The 24,554-nt window shown below is 43.1% G+C and overlaps 1 pseudogene; it reads right to left on the reverse strand.

Moving 5' to 3' along the window:
* The window catches only part of LOC127420679 (uncharacterized protein KIAA0825-like), a 229,542-nt pseudogene that overhangs the window by 142,558 nt on the left and 62,430 nt on the right, over positions 1–24,554 (reverse strand).

Genomic DNA, 24,554 nt, shown 5'->3' on the forward strand with positions numbered 1-24,554 from the left:
TCATATTTTACAGAAGGGAAAAAAAGACATTTTTAATTAAATTAAATAAGCAATCAAAAAGATAGCTGAAGGTTTAATTACGGCTTTGATTTGATGATGGGCTTCCTATATTTCCACAGGGCATTGACCAGACTGCTGGTCAGATTTTAAATTGAGGCAGTTAGGGGACACAGTGGGGGGACATGACAATTGTGGTTATCAACCGAACTGTAAATACCCTACGAATGGTATTTTTGAATCTGACCAAAAATTTGTCTTTTTGAAATCTAAGTGTATGTAGGACAGAGCATGGCATGAAGTGTCGTGTTGGGTTGTAACTGCTAGATTGTAAAATTGGTCCCAAAGGTGTCTCCTGTCCAGGTAACCCTCCAGAACTTGAGTTAAAGCTCTAGGGGGTGGTTTAGAGGGGACAGGGTGGCAAAAACAGCTTCCAAAAAGTCTTGAGCCGCTGTCTGCATCTCAGGGGACACCTCCATTTCTTTCACTACACAAAGATCTGAAAGCACATTTTCATTATTATTAATTTTCAATTAATAATAATTGCCACAATGCTAAAAATACGGAGGCCTGTTGTTAAACATTAACAAATTATTTACAGTACAATGCACTGGCATTGGCTAAATAGATTAATGGTATGAAAGGAAGCATTAACAAATTAGATTTTTTTTCGGACAGACGGACGGATGGACAGACAGATAAAATAAACAAATGTGCCTATTACTTAAGACATCTGAGCTTAGCAAAGGAAATGCATGTCTTGTAAATCAATACAGTGATAAAAGTCCATTCTAAGGCAAAGAGCCAATTGACTGTCTGGACAAACACATGAAAGATGAGACCACAACATCAAGATCTGACTCAATGCCCTTGTCCAAATCCTGTCAGGCCTGTAGGATTGTAGAATAATGTAGAATGCCTTTGCATTTGGTTCAGCCCGTCAGTCTAGCTTCCAAGAGATGCGGGCGTTAGAATAGGCAACTGAATGCAATGCAGCATTCAATAAGTGTCTTCGATATAAAGAAGGGTGCTGTTTTCACTTTTTTGACAAATGTTGGACTGTTTTGAAATGACAGGCCTAAATTACCTGTCATGGTAGAGTGTGCAGCATTAATTGCAACATGCAAATAATCAGACACACTGCTACTCTAATAAATGAACACTTGCTCAGCCCTAAAAGCACGACATTGTGGCCACTGTGAGTTTTGGGCAGTTCTAAGCATTAGCATTTACACTTTCAGACATGCTGTAATTAAGATAAATATGCAGGTTTGTTTTAAAAATGTAATATGACATGTGTATGAATTGTAAGGCACCCGCTTTCAAGAGTCATTATGGTGGTTATTCTAACTCGCTGTAAAGTTAGAGACAGAGAGGACACTGATGCTGCAAATGGATGTAAAAACAAATTAAACAACAAATAAAGATGTGAATACAAATTTGAATATACTTGAAGTAATGTGAGTCACAATAGTCAGACGGTGTGTGGTAGTAGATGAAGTTACTGTTCCGGCCACCTCCAGGTTCTTTTTGCAGCCCACAAATATGCTGCGTTCAATGGGCCTTCACACAAATTGAGCTGAAAATGCCCAAATCATTTTTGGGAGGACTGAAATGCCCCATTTCCTAGAGATTATTGGAGATTTGGGCCTCTTTAAATTTTCATCATAATCACTGGATCGTGAAAAAATAGATCACCATCATTATCGTGTCTGCTTTGTTAGACCCAATTGACCCTCATCTGCTGTTGGTGGATTTGAACTTTTCACAAAGAAATCAAACAGACTCCAAAATGCAAACTGCTGTTTTATATCCCAAAGTGCAACAGCTGTGGCAGATATGAGGCCAAATATAATCTAACGATGATCTTATATGAACAAAACCCACGGGAAGACTAACGGGAAGAACGGGACCCCGTATCCACCATCACAACGCATAGGCTACTGTTTTTGAAAGGATATGCAAATCAAAATGGTGTCATACTGCTAAAATGATGTGTTTGTATTTATTTTGAATGCAATTAGTAACAATTGTTCAATCGAAAACGGATATTAAGTTTGAACATGGAATATGATCATATTGAAGCCAAATATTATTATTTATTGTAAATGGGATTTAATAAGACACATATTATACACATACTTTCTGATAGTCGTTTTACATTTTCTTCTGCCACATTTCTCATGCTTTAGAAGTGTGTTAAGCATGTGAGGATGTGTATTCATCAACCTGTTACATTCCTGACATAATCATACAGGCCTATTGAATCAAGTTAAAAAGTCCTGGTTACTTTCGTAACCTCCATTCCCTGATGGAGGGAACAAGATGTTGTGTCGATGTAGTGACACTAGGGGTCACTCTTGGGAGCCCCAAACACCTCTGATCTTTGAGAAAAGGCCAATGGGAATTGGTGAGTGGAATTTGCATGCCACTCCCCCGGACATACGGGTATAAAAGGAGCTGGCTTGCAACCACTCATTCAGGTTTTGTGCTGAGGAGCCGAGACAAGGTCCCGGTCATTTCAGCAGGTAGTTCAGTGTTGTGGCAGGAGGGATACAATGTCTCGTTCCCTCCATCAGGGAATGGAGGTTACGAAAGTAACCAGGACGTTCACTATCTGTCACTCACTCGACGTTGTGTCGATGTAGTGAAACTAGGGGTCCCTATACGAAATGCAACAACTAGCTGAACTGTGTTACGTGGACTGGTGGTGGGAGATGGGCAGACCATTGTGTGCCTCGTAGCCAGCGCACCTGGCCATCACGTAACATCCCCCAATGCTCCTACAAGCATCGTACAGTCCCCTGCACCTTGGGGACAAGTCGACTGCCCAAAAATGGGGACAGGCTACCCCAGCCGTGGCCTCTTCCCTTCTTTTTCTCTCCAAAAAAGAGTGGAAATCAATCAACTGGGGGCCATAAATGTCCACGTTGGGGGGGTGTCACTCCCAAGGGGAAGACACCGTGGAGACCACACCCTGCCCGAAGGGGAGAAAATATGTGGAAATATGTCACATGGTCTTACCGAGTTTTGTCAGCAGTGTCGCATGTGGAGAAGTCCCCGTGGTAGGTCCTACCCAGAGGGGATGGAGCTCTACAAACATGGCGACTCTGCCCAAGGAAGACACGGGTTAACCAACGTGGAAACCGTCTCGTGGAAGATACATCACATGGGGTTACAGACAGGCAACCAGTGCATGTGGAGCACCTATCCCAGTACAGGGCCTACTAGCACATGTACTGGGCCGGCATTGAGTTAAATGGAGGAAGGACATCCAGGGTCCACAGTCTTGTGAACACGGCTGGGGGGTAAAAGCGCACGTCTCCCCCTGCAGGTGGGGAAAGGCACTATGTGCAAGCGGTACACCCGGCCAGTTGTCCCGCACACTTACCTGTTCGTACCTGACAATACACGGGACGAAACCGGCTCAATCCGGAGATTATAGAATCTCGCAAATGTATTGGGTGTTGCCCAGCCCGCTGCTCTACAGATGTCTGCTAAAGAGGCGCCATTGATCAGGGCCCAGTCGTCCTGGGTGTGATATGCCAAGGCGATGGCGTCAATGACCCAGTGGGAGATCCTCTGTTTGGAGACAGCGCTTTCTTTCCACCGTCCTCCAAAGCAGACAAAGAGTTGCTTAGAGCGTCTAAAGCTCTGTGTGTGATCCAAATAGATGTGCAAAGCGTGCACCGGACACAGCAATGACAAGGCTGAGTCTGCCTCCTCCTGGGGCAGCGCTTGCAGGTTCACCACCTGATCCTGAAATGGGGTCATGGGAACCTTGGTCACATAGCCCGGTCGGGGTCTCAGGACCACGTGAGAGTATTCCGGACCGAAATCCAGGCACGTGGCGCTGACAGAGAACGCCTGCAGGTCCACTACCCTCTTGATGGAAGTGAGCGCAGTCAGGAGGGCAGTCTTCAAAGAGAGAGCCTTTAGCTCAACTGACTCCAGGGGCTCAAACGGGGCTACCCACAGGCCTTGTAGGACCACGGAGTGATCCCATGAGGGAATGAGGTGCGGTCTGGGAGGGTTCAGCCTCCTCGCACCTCTAAGGAACCTGATGATCAGGTTGTGCTTCCCGAGAGGCTTACCGTCAACTGCATCGTAGTGCGCCGCTCTAGCGGCCACGTACACCTTCAAAGTGGAAGGGGGACAGCCGCCCCTCCAGCCTCTCCTGCAGGAAGGAAAGCACCGACCCGACTGCACATCTCTGGGGGTCTTCGCGTCGGGAAGAACAGCACTTAGTGAACAGACGCCACTTCAAGCATACAGGTGCCTCGTAGAGGGAGCCCTAGCCTGAGTGATTGTGTCTACCACTGCGGGTGGTAGGCCACTTAAGCCTTCCGCATCCCGTCCAAGGGCCAGACATGGAGATTCCAGAGGTCTGGTCGTGGGTGCCAGTTGGTGCCCCGTCTCTGAGAAAGAAGGTCCTTCCTCAGGGGAATTCACTGGGGGGGTGGGGGGGGATTGTCGCGAGGAGTGTGAGGTCCGAGAACCAAGTCTGGGTGGGCCAGTAGGGTGCTACTAGGACGACCTGCTCCTTGTCCTCCCTGACCTTGCATAGGGTCTGTGCAAGTAGGCTCACTGGGCGAACGCATACTTGCGTAGCCCCTGGGACAAGCTGTATGCCAGCATGTCTGTGCCGAGGGGAGCCTCGGTCAGGGCGTACCAGAGCGGGCAGTGGGAGGATTCCCGGGAAGGGAACAGGTATACCTGCGCTTGACCGAATCGACTTCAAATCAGCTGGACCACCTGGGGTTGGAGTCTCCACTCTCCCCTGAGTGTGATCTGCCACGACAGCACGTCCGCAGCCCAGGATGTGAGTGGCTCGCAATGACTTGAGTCGCTGCTGACTCCAGAGGAGGAGACGGCGGGCGAGTTGCGACATGCGACAGAAGCGCAAGCCGCCTTGGAATTTGATGTATGCTACCATCGCTGTGTTGTCCGTCCGGACCAACACGTGCTTGCCCTGGATCAATGGCCGAAGCCTCCGCAGGGCGATCAACACTGCCAGCAACTCGAGGCAGTTGATGTGCCAATGCAGTCGGCACCGGGGACAACTTGCTCTTTTCCCAGTTGACCCGAAGCCCCAGTCAGCTGAGGTGCCTGAGCACCAGGTCCCTGTGCGCACACAACAAATCCCGAGAGTGAGCTAGGATTAGCCAGTCATCAAGATAGTTGAGGATGCGGATGCCCACTTCCCTTAGCGGGGCGAGGGCTGCCTCTGCGACTTTCGTGAAGACGCAAGGTGACAGGGACAGACCGAAGGGGAGGACCTTGTACTGGTACACCTGGCCCTCGAAGGCAAACAGCAGGAAGGGCCTGTGTCGAGGTAAAACCAAGACGTGGAAGTACGCGTCCTTCAGGTCTACCGACGCGAACCAATCTTGATGCTGAACGCTTGCTAAAATGCAACCCACCGCCTTTCTTCAGTACGATGAAGTAGGGGCTGTAGAACTCCTTCTTCATCTCGGCTGGAGGGACAGGCTCTATCGCGTCCTTCCACAGAAGGTTTGTGTAACCCAGATGTAAAATCAGAGTGAATTGTATTCTAAATTATCAGCTTAAAACTAACTAAAGTGCATATTTAACTAAAATATGTGAAGTAACTAGAAACAGAATGAAAACCAAAGAGTCAGAAAAATATGCAAAATTGTATATTTATTATTAATACTTGCAAACATATGTAAAAAAAATATTGCAGATAAACTTGACCAATAAGAGCTTGGATCAGCGCTGGAAATGTGATTTATCCAATCAGCCAATCTTGCTGTAGCCGCTGACTCCACCCTAGAGTTAACACAGACAGACACAGAACAGAAGCAAAGAGCAACGAGATGCCGATCAACTGTGCTGTTAGGAATTTATAGCAGCGAAAGTCTGAAAAATAGAAAAGATTAGTTTAATCTTAAACTAAAGCTCTAGAAAAAGAGAAAAATACTTACCTGAGAGTGAATCTTGATATCTAATCGAGATAAAGCTGAGTGATGAAGTCATTTATTTCACTGTTCATCCGGATAAAACCTGGAAGAAAAGAAAAAGTTTAGTTCATTATTGAGGCAATCGGTAAGTTTAATCTTTCATTCTAAATATAAATAAGAATCAGAAACGTAAACTTGTTTGAGTAAACTTAGTTGAGAAACTGTGTTGTGTAAATGCTACCACGAGGCATAGCATTTAGAGCTAAAGCTAATGCGTGTATTGTAAGTTAACAAAGTTAAAATAATTGTCTGAAATGTTTCTGAGAATGTTTTCTTGCTTTGTGCGGGCCAGCTTTTGTATATATGTTTTGTTCGAGTTGGACCACGTTTTCAATGAGGATAGGGAACAATTAATCGTGGATGTTTCTGCACAGTTTGATGGCAAGTCAAAAAAGTCTTATCTGAACTGTGAATATCTTCTGTTCGTGGATTTCCGAATAATCTTCAATTCATCTCTACTTTCATTCGATAACGAAAAGGTTGAGGTATTTGTGAGTCTGGACATTATTGAATGTTATTTAGTACATTAGGTAATTCAGTTGATTGATTATTGCTTGTTTAATTGAATAAATGTTTATTTGAATTGTATAGGTAATTAATAGGTAACTGTAATTTTATTTGTTTGGTTTCAATTACATTTTGAGTTCATTTGGGGTAAAGAGTTACAAAAGAGTTACATTTGATAATAGATTAGGAATTGAAATCAATAAACATTTTATTAGCTTCAAATAAACTAAATAGACGTAATTAGATTAAATTAACAATTTGAATGAAAGAACATTGCATTTAAATCTCTGATTGTGTTTATTGTATTATTTAATATTTATTTGTACTGTTTATTGTTTTATCTGTAAAGTTTGTTACTTAAGTTATTCAATACAAATCTGTTTCACTAAAGTCGGTTGTTGAGTGTGTATGTGTATATTTTGCCTCCTTCACGTACCTGGTTATCTTCTGATTGGCCCAAACTCTTTGCCGCCCCGGGTGCCATCACACGTGCTACCCATACTATGTGCATGCCACCCGCTACAAGGGGAAATTCTTTGGCGAGAACAGCCAGGAGGCAGAGTGGCATACACAATCAACAATCAACTTTCCTGCGTAAATAGCCCAATTTAGCAGAAACAAATTTCGGAGAAATCAGAAACAAAGTGGATGTTGTAGAAGAGAAAGGCATAAAAATTCCGAATGCCATCTTAATTTCTGGCATCACTGAAACTGACATTGATGAGGAAATACTCAACTTTGTGAAAAAATACAGGTCAATTCACAGAATTATCCCATGCGAAAACCCCAGTGCATAGTCACAAAGTTCGTTGATAGTTGAGTTTAACTCTGGACAAGCAGTGAAAAATTTGCAGCTGATGTTGCCTTATGTCCAGCAGTCTGAGAGCAACCCTGATGTTTCTTACTAAGTTGATGCTCTGTCTAACGTTTATATTCAGTTAAACAGCTCACAAACAGAAGGGAAGGAGAACACAAGGAAGCAGGTTTTTCCAGGCTCAGGTAGGACTTTTAATCGGCTACTTCAATGCTTCAATAGGCAAACTTCACAAACTCGTCAGCTTCACAGGCACATAGTAACTTAAACACATCAGCTTCACAAACATAACAGATTAAACATAGCAGCTTCAGGAGCACCGTGGCCTTCCTTGTGCCAGACTCTCTCTCTCTCTCTCTGCTGGTGGTGTGGCTGCTTATATGCTGCTCTCCCCATGCTCACTGGAATTAGAAACAGGTGTTAAACATAAGCTAGCTCAGGTGCAAGCGCCCTTACTGCTTTCTCTCTCTCCGGACGGACGCTTGACCACGCCCCCGCTGCCACATTCAGAAATTGGGAAAAGACACAACTCAAACTTACCTCACTGAGCTAAAAAAGTTGGCTAAGTGCAGTGGGGAAACCTTTGAGGATGTCTTAAAGGGCATGCTAATGCATATTCATGAGGTAGTAGTGCCGACGCCAAGTCCTGTGTCTGTTGATACTGCAGTCAGTGATACTTTACCTGCAGACTCGGTTGAGCAGTCTTTGACTGATTTCACGTCTGCGCAGCCACAAAGAACAACCAGCTCTGAAGAGCGTCCCTTTGTTCTGTTGGTGCAAACAGTCACAAATTCAGAAGTTCCATCTGTTACAATCAGTAACTTGAACCCACCTGTAATACAGAAAGTTGTAGTGGAACACCTTGTGCACAACAATGATCTGGCAGTTCATGGAAACTCTCCATTGCGACTTCTCAAGTTTTCTGGCCGAATTCCTCGCTCTTCCAACAAAGTTGACTTTGATACTTGGCGCGCTAGCATTGATTTACTAATTTCAGATCCAATGGTTTCCGACTTCCACTGAGTGCATAGAGTCTGTGAGACTCTTTTGCCTCCGGCAGTTGACATTGTTAAGTCAGTAGGGTCGACGGCATCACCAATCACTTACCTCCAACTTCTTGATTCTGTTTTTGCACTGATAGAGGATGGTGATGAGTTGTTCATTAAGTTTCTGAATACCTTGCAAAACTCAAGTGAAGCGCCGTCCACTTACCTGCAACAGCTACATGTAACGTTGCAATCCGCCCTGCGACGAGTTGGAGTGGATAGTTCTGAAGTAGATAAGCACTTGCTCAGGCAGTTCTGTAGAGGGTGTTGGGAGAGCTCTTTGATTTCAGTGTTAAAACTAGAACAGAGAAAACACTCCCCTCCATCCTTCACAGAACTGATGACCTTACTCCGAATTAAGGAGAGTATGCAAGCTTCCAAAAGTGCTCGCATGAGGCAGCAATTGGGGAACGCTAAACCGCGTTTTATGATGCACCTGCAAACAGCTGTGGAAAATGATTAAGAAACTTTGCTCAGTTCACTTGCAGTGGAACTGGCGAGTCAGGTAGCTAGGCTTCGCAACCAACTTGCCGTGTTAGCTACAAAGCAACCCAAAGATAAGTCAAAGCACAAGGTTCACACTGTCAAAGTTCGGAAAGAGCACAGTTCGAAAGGTTCTGAAGAGGAACCCCAAGTCCCAGACAAACCACAAGCAGCCAGACCCAAGCCAGGTTATTGCTTTAATTGCAGAGAAGATGGGCACCTTGCTCGATCGTGCACCAATGATCCTAACCCCGCACTAGTAGCGGATGCAATTTTGAAATGACAGAGAGAGTGGGACTTGCGAAATAGCAACCCCAAACCGCAGTTAAACTGAAAGCAGTTCCTATTGAGGGACAAACAGACTTTTGTCTTTGACAAAAGGACTCGTTGGGACAAAATGTACTGCGCAAGTAGACATCGCAGGAGTGACTTGTAACTGTTTGCTTGATGGTCAAAACGTTCCTTAACTTGGCTACCTGGAAGTAACCATCACTTTCCCAAGGGACTTCATGGGAATTGACATGCAGATAACCATGTTAGCTCTGATTGTTCCTGACTTTTCTTCTGTTCTTCAGCCATCCGCGCTGATTGGCAAGGACACTTTGGATGAGTTGTACAAGGATTTCTCACAGCAAGAAACTCATTTTTTCTCTCCTACATTCGGGTATTAACAAGTTCTTAAAACCCTGGAATTGCACCAGAAGCAAAGTGTAGATGGAAATGTTGGACTGGTGCGAATGCCTGAACGAACCTCTCAAGTAATTCTAGCTGGTCAAAGCATAGTTCTCTGTGGTACAGCTCATGTCCATGGATCGCACTCTGATAAGTGGATAGTTGTTGAACATCCGTCTCTTTCTCCTTTACCTATAATGGTGGAGGCATGTGTCGTCACTTTGGGAGAAACTCGGAACTGTCACTTACCTGTAGTAGTTGTAAATCCTACGGCTCATGATGTCAAAATTCCTCCTAGATGCGTGGTTGCTGAGTTAAAGGCAGTACAGTCCGTGTCACCTGGTGAGCAGCCGAGCTGTAACAAAGAAGCAAACATTACTGAGAGCCCAGCTCTTGAATTCGACTTTGGGAATTCACCCATTCCATCTAAGTGGAAGGGCAGACTTACGAAAAAGTTGCAGGAAATGTCAGAGGTATTCTCTCTGCATTCCCAAGATTTTGGACGCACTGATAAAGTCAAACACCGAATGAATCTTGCAGATAAAACCCCTTTAAAGCACAGATCCCGACCCATCCATCTTGAGGATCTAGAGGCTGTAAAGAAACACCTCCAAGAGTTACTTGATGCTATGGTCATTCGTGAATCCGAATCCCCTTTTTCCTTGCCCATAGTTGTGGTAAGGAAGAAGAGCGGTGACATTCAGTTATTTGACATTTATTCAATGTTATTTAGTACATTTGGTAATTCAGTTGATTGATTATTGTTTGTTTAATTGTATAATTGTTTATTTGAATTGTATATGTAATTAATAAGTAACTGTAATTTTATTTGTTTGGTTTCAATTACATTTTATTGAGTTCATTTGAGGTAAAGAGTTACAAAAGAGTTAAATTTGATAATAGATTAGGAATTGAAATCGATAAACATTTTATTAGCTTCAAATAAACTAAATAGGCGTAATTAGATTAAATTAACAATTTGAAGGAATGAACATTTGAATTTAAATCTCTGATTGTGTTTATTGTATTATTTTAAGATTTATTTGTTGTACTGTTTATTGTTTTATCTGCAAAGTTTGTTAGTTAAGTTATTCAGTACAAATCTGTTATTTCACTAAAGTCGGTTGTTGAGTGTGTATGTGTATATTTTGCCTCCTTCACGTACCTGGTTATCTTCTGATTGGCCCAAACTCTTTGCCGCCCCGGGTGCCATCCCACGTGCTACCCATACTATGTGCATGCCACACGCTACAGTCGCGATCTCCGCACGCAGGGCAGCGGCGTTCTCGCCCTTCACTGAGTTGAAACGGACACCGTTGAACCTGGGCGGATGCCTGGTGAACTGAATCGCATAGTCGAGTTGGACGGTCCTAGTCAGCCATCGCGACGGGTTGGAGAGCTCACACCATGCCTCCAAACTCCGGGCGAGGGGGACCAAGGGGACAATCGCGTCAGACGTACTGTTGGGTGGGGCCTCGCGGCCGGGCGGAGCCTGAGGCACCATGTTGAGGGGGCTCGAGCCCCGAACTCGTGGCCGTACTGAGTCTGGGGACATCGAAGCACTTACCTGGCTCCGGATACCCACTATAGAACCGGTCAGGGGGAGGAGGGAAATCATCATCGTAGTCTGTCAAAACCGCCCTGGCATGGGTGTGTTTGTGCCACAGCTGGGCGTGCAGGGGCAGGGGGCCTGCCTCCGGAGCGTCATGCCTGCCATAAAGGTGCGGTGTCCGGTGGTCGTGATAACGACGCCCATGTACACCGGATGTGTGACCCAGGGAATGAGGAAACCGCTCTTTTCTTGACAATGTGGGTACCGCAGCTCAAACCAAAGATTCTCCTCCCAGCCCTCCACCAGGGGATGGAGTGGTCTGCTTACCACCTCCAATGCAGCGGACAGGGGCGCTTCAAAGCCTTCCTTGGGTTCTTGGCGGTGGGCCATGAGATGGGGGGAGTCTGCTTCCTGCGGTTGGCTTCACGCCGGTGCCCGGCCGCCGGGGCGGACTGCGGCGGAGCCGGTGTTTTTGCCGCAGGGGGACGCCCTTGGCGACGAGCAGACGGGGTGCGAAATCTTGATCCACGCCGGGGCAGGATGTGCTGAATAGCCTCAGTCTGCTTCTTATCCACCAAGAACTGCTGGGCAAAGTCCTTGACTGTGTCGCCGAATAGGCCAACTTGGGAGATGGGGGCATCAAGGAACCATACCTTGTCAGCCTCCCTCATCTCGACCAGGTTGAGCCAAAGGTGGTGTTCCTGGACCACGAGGGTGGACATCGCCTGCCCGAGCATCCGTGCCGTGACCTTCATCAACCGGAGAGCAAGATTGGTCACCGAATGCAGCTCCTGCATCAATCCTGGGTCAGAACTACCCTCGTGCAGTTCCTTTAGCACCTTGGCTTGGTGTACTTGCAGGAGAGCCATGGCGTGCAGGGCGGAGGCGGCCTGTCCAGCGGCACCATAGGCCTTAGTCGCCAGAGACGACATAAATCTACAGGCCCTGGACAGGAGTCTCGGGTGGTTCCACCAGGTGGTAGTGTTTTGCGGGCACAGGTGCACTGGAAATTACAAGGAAAAATTGTGAATAAATCATAGACATTATCTATTTCTCACTGAAACAGTTTTGGAGCTTGTCATGGATGCATCTTTTTATATTTATTTTTTTTTATCTCTGTGTGTGATGCTCTCATGGTGTTTACTGGTTGCCAGTATGTCACAGTGATCTTTAATTGTGACAACAAAACTATTCATAACTGTTTTCTATTCAAATAAATGTTAGCATTTCACAATTAGTATAAACTGAATGTAATTAAACAGTGTAAGGCAGTCACATGAAACTGCAGCATTTAACTTAAAGTGTGGCAAGGGGCACTATAAACAAATATAAGAGAGCATATCATTATCGGCCAATTACAGTGTTAAAATATTGTTATCGGCCTCAAATTTCCTGATCGGTGCATCACAATCCTTTATGGCTGATGTCATCAAGCCCTCCTATTTGCAAACTATATTTGTAACATGTATTGTTTTGTATTGAGTTTAATTTTGAAGTATATCACATTATGAAAGTTTCATTTTGACTTTAAAGGAATACTCCGGATTCAATACAAGTTAAGCTCAATCGAAATGTATTGATTACCACCAAAAAACATTTATTCTTCAGTTAAAACTCATGTATTATTTGAGTTGAAAAGTTGTTTAAATTGTAATTTTAACAGCCATTTTAGGGTTTTAAGGTTTGTTGACATTACGTCGTCATGGCAACAAAGTTGTAAAATTGGCTATAACTATACACAGAAAAGGTTAGTAAGCAATTGTATCACACTAAAATCATGTTAACACGCATATTGTTTACATCTTGTGGCTATACTTTTGAAACAGTGAGTATTTTAACATTTATGGATTGGCCTCATTCACTTCCATTGTGCCTCACTGGAACCCAGATTTTTGCTTTTTTTTAAAGAAAAGTAGGGGCAAGTCAAAATGTATTCTTGTGTTAATCAATATCTTGCCACAAATTATGTCTTTTGAGCTTAACTTGTATTGAAGCCGGAATAATCCTCACAGCGATCTTATGCACAAAGGGTAGGTACATAAGTTGGAATCCAGTCTGCGTAATGTCCCGAACCCATCCCTCTCTCTCTCTCTCTCTCTCTCTCCTGCTTTTTTATTTCCATACATTAAAAGGCCAAAAAAAGAAAAAAAGAAACCAACAACAACCCTCAAATGCTTTGGTATGTTCGTTACAAGGCAGAGGACTTATATTAACGGCCACAAGGGGCACTGAAGAGTCGAACAGTTTAATGACCTGCCTCTTCATAATCATCTCTTTACAAGCAGCTGGATGAACCATGATAAATTAACTTCTGCTGCTTTTCTCAGGAGGATAATCCAAAAACCAATTCTCTCCTCTTCTAACAAACCTTTGCAACCTTGAAGTGTTGCCAACAAACACACCTGTTGATTTTCTACCAAGCCTTGCAGATGAGTTTTCACTGGAGGCCCGTAATTGGAACAAGACATTGCTATCAGTCCCTTAAAGAATTCAAAGAACAGATTTGTATTTAGAGCACAGCTTAGCACTAAGCGTTAAACTTAAAAAAAGGTTTCTCTAAACGGTAGACAAGCAAGCCACTGCGCTTCTTAATTAGCCAGGCTGTGGCCAGGCAGTGTTGATTTATGGCAACTTGATCCCACACCACAGCGTGCAGGCAGACGTGCTCTCAGCCAGGCTCGGTTATTAATGAGCTTTGCCATAAAGTGAATTAATGTGGAAGCACAAAACAGCCTTTAAAGGTTAGACTTTTCTGAGTGGATGGAAGAAAGAGGAAAATCTTTAAAGGTCATTCACTTTGCTCTCACATGAGTGTTTATTACTAAGCTCTATTGATTCAGAAATGATAAGGAAGATGATGAGGGTGATGAGTGAGTAAAACGACATTCTCACAACATTCCGGATGAATTTCAGATGTGCCCAAGAAGGGAACACAAATTTGATAAAGCTAAGAACATGCTAAAATCAAAATGGATCTTTCTTACTTTGACTAGACTTTAACTTTTTCTAAAGAAAATGTGTGTGGTGCTTGCCGGTGCAAAGCTGGGCTGCTGTGGGTGGATGTGAGGGTGTTGCTAAGGTGTTCCGAGTAGTTTTTAGCTTGTTGCTAGTGTTCTGTGTGGTTGCTTACTTAAAGCTTCCCCCAGGGGGAGCCTTCAAGGTTTGCACAACAAAAAAGCATCATGCAGGACACTGGCAAGAAGACAAGCGGCAGTTATTTTTGAATGGATGTGAATAGAGGACATGCTTCAGTATTCTGATTAAACTGTTTTTGAGGAAGCAACTTACTACTTAATGAACTGACTGCCTGTCTGCTAATCTTCAACATGTTTTACATTTAAAGCTGAAGTATGTAACTTTTTCCCTGTTAAAATACTTCTATCCCAGCTTAATATGCAGTGACAACTATAAGCAAGCCATTCATAGGTTAAATTTCTTTGTGGCACTATAAAAAAATCATGTGTTTGTTTTGAGAGACCCACTTAGACCTGTCCCAACAACGTTACTCAACCAGTAGCTCAAGTTGGAGGCGGGACTATCTGACTGTTTGAACAACAGCGAGGGGCGTATTCGGAAAGCTGTTTTGAAAACATTATTTACTGTATTTTTGCCATTCCATTCAGTGGTGCTAGTGGCGTAGAAATTACATACTTCAGCATTAAATAATCCTTTTGGATTGAACTACAGTATGTGTGGAGTTTTTAAAGGAAAACACTGAACCGACTAATAGCCCATTTTTACAGGCTGGGCATTGGCAGCGATGTTTGTAGGTGGTGTGCGGCATGCCGTGAATGTCAGCTGGTGAATCCACCAGCCACCCCAAAAGCGCCATTGTGCCTCCTTGCACTGATTGAGGTCCCCTTCGAGAGAATTGGCATGGACCTCGTCGGGCCATTAGAATGGTCAGCACACAGACATCGCTTTGTGTTAGTCCTAGTGGACTATGCAATGCGATATCCGGAAGCAGTGCCTTTACGCAGCATCTTGGCACGTAGTGTTGCGGAGGCACTCTTCAAAATAATCTCCCGGGTGGAACGAAATCCTCACTGATCAGGGCACAACCTTTATGTCACGGACACTACGCAAGCTTTACGAACGATTGGGCATTAAGTCAGTTCGCACCAGCGTTTACCATCCGTGCATTCATGAGAGGGATGACGTAAGCTCATTGGTAAGGTCACACGTCATGTGGAGGAGTCAGGATGCACGTCATTCTTTAATTTTTTTTTATTATTATTTGGAAATTATTTTTTATTTTATATTGTTTTGAAATTGTTCTGGACTGTTTTGGTTTGTGAACGGCGCTTGGTCTGTGCTCTGTGCAAGTTTCTGTTGTAAACAATGATGCGCTTCCTGCCTCCTCCTCCACGTGACGCGTGACCTTGCCAACAAGCTTACATCATCCCTCTCATGAGCACACATCACAGAGATGTATGGAAGCGAACATTTGTAGTTAAAAAGTATATAAGTATTGTTTTGTTTCTCAAAATAATCAATCGTTTGCATTCAGAAGAACTTTATTTGTCGACTGAAGTCGTGTGGATGATTTGGATGCACCCTAAATATGCATTTAGGACCGTCAAAAAATGGAGTACATTCACTTGCATTGTTTAGAGGAGGAGGCCTGAAATGAAATCCTAAAAGTCTTATTCTGTTTGATGAAGAAAGAAACTCAGATACATCGTGGATGGCCTGAGGGTGAGTAAATTATCAGCAAATTTTCATTTTTGGTGAACCATTCCTTTAATAAAACCCTTAAGAATATGATTCGTAAGTTTGTTCACGAGGATGCTAGAAATTGGGACAAATGGCTTGATCCCCTGTTATTCGCAGTACGAGAGGTCCCACAAGTGTCCACTGGGTTTTCCCCATTCGAGCTGCTGTATGGGCGGCGCCCGCACGGCGTGCTTTATATCATACGCAAAGCTTGGGAGGAGGGACCTTCAGCTCGTAAGAATGAAATTCAATACGTTCTTGATCTTAGAGCAAAACTCCACACCTTGGGGCAACTAACACAGGACAATTTGCTCCAAGCTCAAGAACGACAGAGCCGACTGTATAACGGGAACTTAGCTGTGGGAATTTGCACCGGGAGATAAGGTACTCGTATTTCTCCCCACATCGAGCTTGAAATTGCCAAGTGGCAAGGACCCTTTGAGGTCACACGACGAGTGGGGGATCTCGATTATGAGGTAAAGCGAACCGATAGAGGGGCGCACGTCAAATATATCACCTCAACTTCCTGAAATTGTGGAGGGAGGCGGTCCCTGTGACGTTGGCTATGGTAGTTCCGGAGAGGGCGGAGGTGAATACAAAACCTAATCATATCACCCCGGTCACTTGCGGAGACCACCTCTCACCGTATCAAGTCGCAGAGGTTGCCAAGTTGCAACAGGAATTTGCAGACATGTTTTCCCCTCTACCGGGTTGTACGAACCTCATACAGCACCACATCGAGACCAAGCCAGGGGTGGTGGTACAAAGCCATCCCTACCTTTCCCCGAGCACAAAAAGAAAATAGTTTGGGAAGAAATGGATGCAATGCTCGATATGGGAGTAATAGAGGAAACCCACAGCGATTGGTCCAGCCCGGTTGTTCTAGTTCCTAAGAGCGACGGGTCTGTACGGTTCTGTGTGGATTATAGGAAAGTCAATGCGGTGTCTAAATTTGATGCATACCCAATGCTTCGCGTTGATGAGTTGCTCGATCGGTTAGGCACTGCTCGATTTTATTTGACATTGGATTTGACAAAAGGTTATTGGCAGATCCCCTTGACACCAATTTCCCGTGAAAAAACAGCCTTCTCCACACCGTTTGGATTACACCAATTCATGATGCTTCCGTTCGGTTTGTTTGGGGCTCTGGCCACGTTTCAGCACCTCATGGACTGAATCCTCAGACCGCATTTGGCTTACACCGCTGCCTATTTAGATGACATCATCATTTACAGTAATGATTGGCAGCGGCATATGCAGCATCTGAGGGCAGTTCTGAGGTCGCTGCAATCGGCGGGGCTCTCAGCAAACCCCAAGAAGTGCGCGGTTGGGCGGGTGGAGGTATGGTAACTGGGGTTCCACTTGGGCCACGGCCAGGTACGTCCCCAAATTGACAAGACTGCTGTGACTGCGACCTGCCCGAGACCCAAGACCAAAAAGGGGTGAGACAATTCCTGGGGCTGGCTATTACAGGAGGTTTGTGCCTAATTATTCGGACGTCACCAGCCCACTGACTGAATTCACTAAAAAGGGGGCTCCAGACCCGGTCGAGTGGACGGAGCAGTGCCAACAGGCATTTATGCAGATTAAAGCCGCACTTTGCGTGGGGCCGCTTTTACATGCACCTAATTTCTCTCTCCCTATCATATTGCAGATGGACACTTCAGACAGAGGGCTGGGGGCTGTACTCTCACAGGTGGTGGAGGGGGAGGAGCGCCCGGTGCTGTACATCAGCCGCAAGCTTTCCTTGAGGGAAACAAAGTACAGCACCATGGAAAAGGAGTGTTTGGCCATCAAGTGGCGATCCTCACTCTCCGTTACTACCTGCTGGGGTGGGCCTTCACCCTCTGCTTGGATCATGCTCAACTCCAATGGCTCCACCACATGAAGGATACCAATGTGCAGATCACCCGGTGGTATCTGGCTCTCCAGCCCTTAAATTCAAGGTGGTCCTCTTTCCAGAAATGGGGGGCGGGGGGAGTGGTAGACAGGCCGGATGGCTCCCCGGCCTGAGTTGGGCGGTGGGGATATGTGGCAGCGGGGGCGTGGTCGAGCATCCGTCCGGAGAGAGAGAATGCAGTAAGGGCGCTTACACCTGAGATAGATTATGTCTGACACTTGTCTCTAATTCCAGTGAGTATGGGGAGAGCAGCATATAAACGGCCACGCCACCAGCAGAGAGGCAGAGAGAGTCTGGCACAAGGGAGCCTACAGTGCTCGTGGAAGCTGATTTATGTTTGTGAAGCTAATGTGTTTACGTTCGTGAAGCTGAGTTTGAGTGCCTACGTGCCTCTGAGACTGTTGAGTTTGTGAAGCTTTAAAGCATTGAAGTGGCCGATTAAAAGCCTTACTTGAGTCTGGAAAAACCCGTTTCTCTGTGTTCTCCTACCCTTCTGTTGTGGAGTCCTTCACATCGTTGCTCCAATATTTTTACATATCCTTCTGCATTCATGGTTTTCTCACAGATGTGCGAGTTACCCATGCCATTGGCACTGACACACCTCTGGCCCATACAGGCACTGGCTTTTGGACCTGACCTGATAACAGCTTAGATGGTCCTTTTCCTCTTTGGCCCGGATAACATGACGGCTGTGTTTTTCAAAAACTTTGGACTCTTCAGACCAAAAAACAGTTACACTGTTCTACTTTTCATCTAAGATGAGACTGAGACCAGAGCGGCAGCGCTTATGGTCAGTGTTGATGTAGGGCTGCTGCTTTGCATAGTAAAGTCTTAACTTGCATCTGTGGATGCAGCAGTGAGTGGTGTTGACTAACAAATGTTTACTTAAGTTATCCCAAGCCCATGTTCATGATATCCATTACAGATGAATGCCATTTTTGTGTGCCAACAGTGACGTCTGAGCGATCAGAGATCACGTGCATTCAGAAGTGGTTTTCGTCTTGCCCTTTACACAACGAAATTTGACCAGATTCCTTGAATATTTTAACTATATTGTACACTTTAGAGGGTAAAATGCCCAAAGACCTTCCAATTTGTCTTTGGGGAACATTGTTCTCAAAGTGCTGGATTATTTGCTGAAGCATCTCTTGGCAAATTGACAAGTCTTGAACGATCCTTGCTCTTGAAGGACTAGGCTGTTTTTGGAGGCTTCTTATATAGTATACAGTACTATGATACAGTTGCCTCACCTGTTTTACATCTCCTGTTTCACATCACCTTGTTATTAGTCTTAAATTTATATTTATTAATTTCATTTGCAAGACGCTTTTATCCAAAGTGACTTACAAAAAAGGAATACATTGTAAGCGAATCATCTTAAGGAGACAGTGGTACGAAAAGTGCTGTATTACAAAGTTTCACTAGCATCACAATAGAAATTTTCAAGACAGATTAAAGTGCATTTTTATGGAAAAGATGTGTTTTAGCCCCCATCTCAACTTTTTTTGAAATGTGTTGCAATCATCTGATTTCTTATTCGGATTTTTCATACTGTCCCAACATTTTTGGAATTGGGGTTGTATATGGCATACGCACATTGGTGATTTACTGTTGTAAAACTCAGTTGACCATTATACTTAAATGGTTTGCTAGCCTCAGTCTAACAAAAATCGAGAGTTCATGGCAAATTTGCCACAAACCAGCCGCAAATTTGCCACTGATTATTTTCTTATGCAAATGAGCTTTGCGGCAAAATAGTTGCAAATTGTCCATTGTTGCCAAAGGTTTGCTGCATGTTCACCACTACCAGTGAAGAGCTGCAAACTTCTGGCAAATATTTACGGCAAATCACAAGCTCATTTAGAAATAATGAGTGGCAAATTTCTGGCAAGTTTGCGGCTAGTTTGTCACAGGAGTGTTTCATCCACTGTATTGTATGACAGGCGAAACTCGTACATGTAAGTACAAACGCTTAGAAAAGTAAAAGCACACCTCTCCTCAACAAGCCACATTCTTGTCCGTAGCACAAATTAAGTAGGCAAGTTACACACCGAAGTTTAGGAGTTTTGAAAAATCCCTAATGCTAAGTATGAGCAATAATAATAGGGATGCTAGCAAACACCTCTAAATATGGTTGATGAAGCCGAGTTTTTCAAAACCACGTTTACTTATCAAATTCAACAGAGTGTAATTTCAAACTATAGACTAGCAATTAGCGATTTCCATGGGTTATTTTCCAAGACTCAAAAGGACTCGGCATGGTTCCTCAACGCAGGTGTTGGAAGACTAGAGCTATGTTATCGCCTTGTGACAGTTCAGAAGTGCACACAACAGCCTACTGAAAATAAGCGGAGATGTGCGAAAAGAAAACACATTAGAAACAGGTGCAGACTATTAAGAACACCAAGGTCACTGGGCCATCCTTACAGCTAATCAGTCTTTGTACCAATAAATTGCACTAAATTCATTTGTGGAAACCGATGAAAGCATTGATGAACAGAGATGGTTCAAAGAGCCATCAAGCTGTCTCCTTGTAATCTCTTATTGCAAGCCTCTCTTTTGTTAGGCACTAAAGCATGTTTTACATATACAGTGTATAGGCCTATATAAAAATATATAAAATACAACATATGCTTTAAAAATATACAGTCTTTCTCTTCAAGGAAAATGGACAAACAATATTGATGAGGAATATACACATTTTGGTACAATAAAATGTTCTCAAGAATGAGAGTGTCTCCTCCACAGTGAAATACCAAATATTTCCAACCAACTAGCAATGACAAGTAGAAAATTATGGATTTGCTGAGATGTGATCTAAAAGCTACTGTCTTCCAATGTGTCTGTACCCAACTGCTTGTTTCAGTAGGAAATAAGTCAACACAGGAAAGATTTTTTATTTTTTTATTTTGTCAATCCATTTAATGGAGTCTTTAATTGTGCTTTATGAAAGCTAGACCAAAAACCAGAGAACATAAGGATTCAATACAAATCTAATATTGAACCGTGAAGTATCCAGGGTTCAGTATAAATCTAGCTCAATCAACAGCATTTGTAGCATAATGTTGATTACCAGGAAAATGTATTTCAACTTTTCCCTCCTTTTCTTTAAACAAAAAGCAAAAATCTAGGTTCCAGTGAGGAACTTACAATGGAAGTTAATGTGGCAAATCCGTAAACATTAAAATACTCACTGTTTAGCCATAAGGCGTAAACAGTGTGCGTGTTAACATGATTTTAGTGTGATAAAATAGCTTATTAATCTTTCTTGAAGTGGTGGGTTTACCAATGTCTCTTCTGCCTATTGATAAGTTGAATAGATTCACTAGCAATTGTTATAATCAAAAGGTTGTCACCATCTTTTTAATTATGTGCATTTATTCAGGTTATGTTATAATTATGAATGTTGCTGGTCATGTTTGTAATTGGTCTCTGAGGGGTCTGACCCATGTCAGGAATGCAGTAACAGTGCTTGCTTATTAAGCCTGGCTCCTAGAGAAAAAAATCAATCAACAATCATATTATGATCAAATTAAGCAAGATATTTAAGTCGCTAATGTACCACATGTGATACATAAGTGACACAAATGCATTCTTAGCATTTTAACTAAAATTTTATTTCGGCCTAACTTTGCTCTGTTGTGTTTGAACGTATAGTTCTATAGTCATGTTTGTTTCAGCTAGATAAGGCCTGTGCTCCAGTAAAGCCTGACTCAACCTTGAGGGAAAAACAACCTTGTTTTGTTCTGTCTAATTATGTCATTGCAGGGATTGTTTGGAGTTTTAAGAGTCATGTGACAAAGCCAGAGTAACTGAGCTCCAAGGGTATCAAAACAGAGAAGAGTGCTCTCTATCTATGACTCACATCTGTCCCTTAATTTACTGATTAAAAAAATATTATCTTTGATAGCATTCACATAGTTGAACACAACACCATGTTTGGAAATATCTAGAATTATCTGTACAGTTCACCAATCAGGGACTGTATTCACAATGATTTTTTATCTTACCACTAGGAGTTCTCCAAAGAGTTCTTAGCAAGGAGTTTTTGCTTAAAACCTATTCACAAAACTGCTAAGAGCAAGTTTTACTAAGGAAACCTTAAGAGTAAGGCAGAGTTGACCTCGTTGCTATGGATGATGACACGTTTTATTTGCGCACTCTTTTAAATCACCCTCAGTGATTGGTAGACAGGTTGTTGTTTTTTCGGTTGATGAACATTTCTCCATCCTGTGTTAATGTAATGAAACGAATGTGCATCCCATCAAGAGCATCAAAACACCGGGTAGCCCCGCAATAGACGTGATTCCCTGTGAATGCCTTTTTTTTTTCTTCACATCGAGTGCACATCCATAGGAAAAAATGCGCTATGAATTGTCAGACGACGTGCGGGCTGGAGAGGGAATAGTTTGACCAGTTATTCTGCTGACGAATGACAGAAATTCCCAATTTATCCTCACTACACAGATTCATTTTGATGTGGCCAGGGAGCACTAAGTTTTTAAAACCTTTATCTCTGGTGTAACTGGGTTGCTTCAGTTTTTGGGAAAGGTAACTGCATCTCTAACTAAGCTTACAATAATGAAAACACCCTCGTGATTCAGGCGATACATTTTTAAATGTCAATGTCAACATTATAATATTTATAATATTATATTATTAAAATACACTGATTCAGTTTTACTGTGTACTTGACAACAGCAACCATGCTTTGGATCATTTGTGAGTCACACTTAGGGATTTAGAAGTCCTCAGGACAACTTCTAAGCTGTCGTGGGGTTACTTTTAGTGTTAAAATGCTTCATGAATTACTTTTAGATGGAAAATTTTACGAGTCCTAAAATTAGGAGAGACACGCCCCTAATTTTTAAGAGTCGCTCCTAAATTTCGACGTTAGGAGCTACTTTTAACCTTAAGATCTTTTGTGAGTTACTGTTGTTTCAGTAGTCTAATTTAGTTCGAGGTTAGATCCTCAACTCATTTTCTGTTTCTGTCTTCTGCCTTTGTAAATGTGGAGAACTTTGACTTCAGTAAACTCTCATCTGAGTGAAACTCAACTTTGACTCCTGGTCTTCATTGAACATACTTGGTCACTTCTTCCATTTTTACTGACAGCTATCTGATCATGAAAAGACAAAATATAAATGCCCTCCACGACACATCTGAGACTGACACCAATCTGATCACTCAGGAGGTGGTATGAGATGCATACAAGTCGCGACTCTGCCTAGTGTAAATGGATCTAGTTTCTCAGGCAACATACAGAAACTTTAGTCCTCACAAACAGAACAGCCTCAGCATATGGAACTTTGGAAGCCCTGCAATCAATATGTGAGCAAGCAAACATGGATGAGACACATGGTTATAGCAACTGTAAAATGCAGTTTTCATTAATCGCTACATTTTGCGGGGAGAGCATTCAAAAGAATCTCTCAAACTTTCATCAGCAAAAATGTGCTGCCTGCATTAGCATCATTACAGAAGTGAACTCCATTATTTTTGTATATAATTCAGGAAAATCTGAATTAAATTTGATTTGCAGAGACACATTTATGCTGACCAGTCAGACAGCAATACAATCAAAAAGACACAGTGTATTGTCCCCTTATGTGAGTATGATAGGAGGATCTGTAATAGTAGACAGTCCCTGTGAAGGATGGTCTGCAGAAGAAGATCTGGATTGTAGCAGGGCCCAGATACCAGTAGTTGGAACAGACAGGGAGATGATCCTTTGGATGCTGGGAAATCCCTTGAACCACAGAAGTAAATAAATAAATTAATAAATGTACAAACAAAAACTAATTTAGCTCATTACTCATTAGCTAAAACTAAGCTCATTTATGATGTTCTGTTGTTTGGCCAACACACTGTGTAGGACCCATTTATATTATACATTTTTTTACATCCACTAAAATGTTCAGCACTGAACATTTCAATCACACTTAAGATAAATAATTTGACTGGAGTTGGATAAAGTCTAAAGACAGATTAGGGTGAATTCAAAGAAAATACTGAAGAGGTATCCAAGCAATCCAAGGTCAGCTCTTCATTGATATACAGTAAATGTATCAGAATAGCAGCTCTACCAAAGAAGTGGGTAGGATTTTTTAGGTGGTTGCTAGGTGGTTACTTACTGCCCCAAATTCAAAAAGCCCAGACCAAAGTCTCTGTGAAATATCTTGAGTCCCTGATTCAGTGGTATTTTTTAGTCTTTTTTTATCTCATCAGGTAAAAATTGTCTGCTTGGAAAAGTATTTGCAATCATACCTCTTCTCAAGAAGCTGCACATTTTGTGGTATCATTAATATCCATAGAAAAAAAACAACAACATGCAGGACGATTTACACCCTGAATAATAATACTTGGGGTTAGGGTAATGCTTAAATGCCAAACCCTAAGATATGAGCAATAGAAATATTGATGCTTCCCTTAGCAAGCATGACTAATTGTCAGCTTTTTCTCTGAGCAAAGATCAAGAAATTTGAGCAACTCATAAAGCATGAAACTTATAAACACACAAAAAGTGAGGGAGGGTGAATCCTGTTACATGAGAGGGGAACATTATGATATAGTTAAGCAACAACTTTGTCATGTCAAAGATCCGGTAATCCACCAGATATCCTTCTTTAATGGTCCCGATAAATCTTAGAGCTGCGAGGGGTCTGCTTTCCATAATGCTTTTTGATTTATCTATATTCCGTGTCTCTTTTATTAACATTTTATTTAATAATCCAAATTGTCAGTTTGTTGGCATGTCTGTGTGAGGAGAGGAGTTTGCTTTTGGTGTCTGGCCTCTTGGCTCTGGTGTGGCCCTCACTGCTGAGCCCTCAGGGAGTCATGAACACAGTGAGACAAAGTAAATAAATAAAAATGAAACAGGCAA

The sequence above is a fragment of the Myxocyprinus asiaticus genome, chromosome 3 (assembly GCF_019703515.2).
Source record: "Myxocyprinus asiaticus isolate MX2 ecotype Aquarium Trade chromosome 3, UBuf_Myxa_2, whole genome shotgun sequence".
In the NCBI taxonomy this organism is placed as follows: Eukaryota; Metazoa; Chordata; class Actinopteri; order Cypriniformes; family Catostomidae; genus Myxocyprinus; species Myxocyprinus asiaticus.